Source organism: Oryzias melastigma, linkage group LG21 (assembly GCF_002922805.2).
Source record: "Oryzias melastigma strain HK-1 linkage group LG21, ASM292280v2, whole genome shotgun sequence".
NCBI classification, from domain to species: domain Eukaryota; kingdom Metazoa; phylum Chordata; class Actinopteri; order Beloniformes; family Adrianichthyidae; genus Oryzias; species Oryzias melastigma.
In genome coordinates this window covers 24828780-24833876 of record NC_050532.1, presented here as the reverse complement: position 1 = coordinate 24833876, position 5097 = coordinate 24828780, and positions in this window count along the sequence as shown.

The following is a 5097-nucleotide window of genomic DNA, read 5'->3' as shown; positions in this document are numbered from 1 at the left end:
CGACTTGCTCGACTACTGCTGCCCAATCTGAAGGTTTGTCAGTTTCTGAAAGCTTCAACTTTTATGAGGACTGTTCATATTTTAGATCACTCAACCTTTGTTTTGATCAAGAACAGTTTACACTGATAATTGCACCTTCTATGTACTGTTCCTTATCAATGTCATGCTTCTGTTAACGTTTACACACTCAAACCGTTTATGCACCTTAAAAAATCAATAAGTCACTTTGTTACACCTAAACTTCATCATTTTTAAAGTAATAATTTTGTTTTGTATTTTTCATGCTGTAACTTTAGTGACATGTGATGCTGATCTCTTGACTAAGTCGCCCTTGAAAAAGAGATCTTGATCTCAATGGGTTTCACCTGGTTAAATAAATGTAAAAAAAAAGAACCATCACTGAAGTTTTGAACGCTATTAACGGAGCAAATTCACTGCTCGACATTTGTCAAAAAATATGTTCATAAACTTGATGCTGTGTGGGAGGAGCTTCTGCCAAATGTTTTTTGCCTGTTTGCTACATAGAAGCAATGACTACATTTCTCATTTACAAAATATAGAAGACAGGGATGATGCTGAGAGATCACGTAAAATTATTTTGAAGGGCTCTACAAAACATCAATAATCACGTCTCCATGTCTGGGTTCATGACATCATCCAGAGACTCCCAGTACGGTGAGATTCACCATTGAAAACAGTCATCAAACTGGGTCACGGAGAGATGGAAGTACCTCTGAAAGCAGTATCTTAATCTCTCTGTGACCCAGTATGATGACCTGCTGTCCTGCATTAGTCAGAGCAGGCAAAAATGAAAATAATAAAACTGGAAGACGTGTTTTTTTTAGTCTCCATAGAAAAAAATACAAATTAAGTTCTGCAGAAGACAAATCAGATTCTCTTCCATGTTGGTGTTTGACTCAACCGGCTGATTCATATCACCAACTCATCATTAAGTTCCCGATTGGTTGATGTGGTGCAACTCATTCGCCAAAGTTGAAATATCTGAAACTTTGGTGAATTTTTGCCGCTGCATGCTGCCACCAGACCGCCACGCCTGACTCTTAAACCACAGCGCCGGACCTCTGATTAGGTCTGTACAGGGACTTAAAGTTGATGCCCTTTAAGTGTGAATAACCTTGAACGCAGCTTCTGAGTTCAAAATGAAAGATAAGAACCTGAATCAGATGTCCACAACCTCTGACTGGAAGGGTTTCAACTTTTGCTTTTCCGTTTGTCAACCGTTGGCGTGACAACTGCTCCAAAGACCTCAAAGCAGGATCTGACTACACTCTGGGTTTTCTCGCTGTGAGACGGTAAAGCTGTGGTGGGACACACACTGACCAGTCCAAAGACAGCAGCAGCTGGGAGGGTGGAACGTTGGTCAAAGTGGTTTTTTGTTGGTGAACTTTTCAAAACAAGAGTGAAAGATCAAATCGCTTGTTTTGAGCCAGAATGAGGCACAAAACCTCAACCTGGTTCAGCTTGAATCGATCCGGGGAGTCTGCATTTAGGATTTCTGCGCTCAGAGTTTGTGGCTGCTGGAGCAGCTGTCAGATCTCCTGCTGACCGTCAGCGCTCCGAGCTGCGGCGTCCTTTTCAAACAGGCGGAGGCTTGATGAGAAGCAGGACCGCTGCCCTCTGGGAGGAGGAAGAGTTGCGTGTGAAGAACAGGAGGGCAGATTTTTCGGCTGTGAGATGTAACCGAGCTCTGTGACGCCTTCAACCGCAGCCCCCATTAACGTGAACTTCAGCTTATTTAAAGCAGCCGCTGATTGCTCCTGCTCATTTGCACTTGTGTGGTCAGACAGCTGTGGCGTGATGTTATTAGCAGAGGATGGAAGTTACTACTGGGAGTTTGTCTGGGAGCCAAACAGACCCGAGAGGGAAAGCCGAGGAGTTTAGACAAAGTTCCCCCAGGAACAAAGCATGGGGGGTTTGAGAAGAGGCCACACATGCAGCTTTCACTTCCTGGTTTTGGTTTTCTTTAACTTGACTCAGAAACAAAAGTAGCTTCTCTGCAAAGAAAAATATATCTCACATGTTTTCCAAAAGCTACAGTGATGATTCATCATGTCAACCCTTCCAAAGGTGTCGCCAATAGCAACCAAAAATCTGTTTGGGTCATATTTGTGTCTCTGGATGAAATAGAGTTTCTTCTTCTGCCACAAACCAGCTCAAAATAAACAGAACTTTCCAAAAAGAATAAGTATTTTTTTTAAAGTTGTTAAGAGTGGCCACACCCATTTATCACTGTCACAAACGGGCATATGCCGGCTGGATCCAAGTGCAGCAGGTTTTATTGGCACAGACATGAGTGAAGCAAAGCTAAATCAGGGTCAGGCAGGCAGAGGTCAAACACGAGCATCAGAAAACACCCAGAGAGGTCAGAGTCCAGGCGAGGGTCGGGGCAGGCGGCAAACAAGCAGAGACGAAACAGAAGATCAGGATGAGAACGCTGAATGATGCACAAAGAAGAGCGGCACAATAAAGACTTCAAGGTTCACATTTTTTTTTTTTTTTTTTTAAACCCCATCTAGAAATAAAGCTTCACGTCTTTAATCTTCCAGCATGAATCCAATAAACAGAACTTTAATGATTTCTCTAAAAAATGAATGACTTTTCTTTATTCATTTATGATATTCTCGTAAATCTATGACTTTTCTGTTACATTTATTGCTTTTCTGTAAAATGTACAAATTTTTCCTTATCAATTTGTTACTTTTTATCACCAATTTTAACTTTCTTGTCAATTTATTACTTTTCTTGTTAATTTCTTTTTTTTTTAAATCACGAATTTACTACTTTTTCTGGTAAATTTATGAATTTTTCTCGTAAATCTGACTTTTTTTTGTTAATTTATGGATATCCTCATTAACTTTATGCTTATATTATTAATTTATTACTTTTTTCCCTTAAAAATATATGACTTTGTCATAAATGTACAGCTTTTTCTGGTAAATTAATGATTTTTTTCTTGTAAATGTAATTGTTAAATTTGCAAGAAAAAAGTCATAAATTCAGCCTGTGGCTTTTAAAGTAATACATACTTTATTCTTATGATTTAACAGTTACATTTTTTTTTCTCATAAATTTACGACTTTAAATACATAATTTAAATAAAGATTTTTCTTGTTAAATGGCCCCACGGTTCTATAGTCTGGTAATATAAAGAAGTTAGCCTTAAAAGCAGCTTCCTGATGCTTTCAGACTTTTTTTGAGAAGACCCAAAGTGACCAGTGAGTCCTCCCTAGTCTGCTCACTGCAGACTTTTTTAAAGAAATAAAATGTATAGATTTATGTGTCGGCTGAATGTTTCTGAAAGTATAATTACTTTATTGCTTTCTATGATATACATCACTGCTGTGGAAACATTATTACAACTGTCTGCTGAAAGGGCAACAATCAGTCTGTTTTTCTTGGTTGTGTGTTTGTGTCTTTTGTATCATAGACTGTGAATCCGTCATAAAGTTTATCCATCCATCAACTGTGAGAAACATGGTGCTAGTAAACAGAAGGAAAAGAAGAGGAATCCTCTCAGCTCAGTTTATTTTACCTGATTTTTTTCAGATATTGAAAAAATAATCTTGAAATCATTCATAGATTTTTATTTTTAGAAAATCTTTCAGTTTTCATTGAGTGGATCTTCCCAATTTTGAGTCGTCTGTGTTCCATGATAAGTTCATTTAAAAGAAATCTCGTTCTGAGGTCTGTAAAAGTAAAAAGCTGCAGGTTGATGTCAGTCTGTAGTAAAATCTGTCACAGCCACAATTCCTGTTATTAGTTTAACGGACTGTTGTGAAGTTTGCAGCTCCATAAAAGCCTCTCGGTAGTGGTTAGATGGTTCAGGACTGATGTTATCCCTCCTGACGGTCTCCCTGAAGCCTTTACGGCATCTCCAGCTCGAGCGGGAAATCCTGCTTCTGGGTCGTTTTCATGAGTCTCCTCCCTGCTGGCTCGGCCCGAGAAATAAAACCTGCAGTAAAACCAGCGGAAACTTGGCAGAGTGTGATTCAGCAGAGCTCTGCGCCGGCTGACCCGGCTCGACCCGGCTCGGCCCGGCCCGGCCCGGCCTGCGGGCCTCCTGGGGCTGCAGCGTGGACGTCTCAAAGTGGAGTATTGTTGTTTTACTGCTTCTTAATTACTCGGCTTCCTGTGTGTGTCCACTTGTGCGCTCGGGAAAACGGTGTTTCTGTAACCGTGTTTCCAACACGCCTGTCTGAAAGGCTGCTGGAAAAGAGAAAAGAATGTGCTGGACGGTCCTTGTTTTTGGAGGGGAAACCGCACGACAGGAATTCCAACGAATGCTGAAATGATCTTGAACTGTTAGGCAGGAAACCATTTCAGAAACACGAGCAGGCCGCTGAAATGCTTCAATCAGAAAGAACCCAATCACACAATTTCAATATTTCATTCCTAAATCTGTGGGAAAGTCCAACACTGGAGGAAAACGTCCTGCTGCAGACGGGAAAAACACTCAGATTTAATGGAAACTGCCCTCTATTATTGCACATCAAGATAGATGACTCCGCCCACCATTACTATGACAACCATCATCATATCAAACAAAACTCAAAAGAAAAACTCTCAGTCTCAGACTGTTACAGACATGACCTCTGACCTTCAGAAAACCACCAACCTCTGGGAAGGCGGGGCTTCAGATCTCAGGTTTAACAGGTTGGTTAATTAAAAGAAAAAAAATAACAATTGACAAAATGTAAACACTTTTTCTCATCTTGACAATTAAACATTGGTGGTTACATTGACTAACCTGCAAATAATTTTTGAAATACAGTAAAAATAGATTTTCAACTTAAAATATTTAAAATTAGTTTTGAGTTCTTTTGAACATCTTATAATTCAGGGAAAATCTCACCAAGATCTTTAAGAGATACGAAATTCAATGTTCCTCTAAAAAAACTTGATAGGAAAGCTCAGTATATTATGAGAAGTGTTTTTAATTTTGAATCTGTAAAACATTATTTTAAAAAGAATTAAAATATAAGTACAATATTAAAAAATACATGTTTTAGTATGTATGTTATGAATAGAAATGTTTTTTTTAATATTTAAAAATATTGGTTTAAAAATAACTAAAAT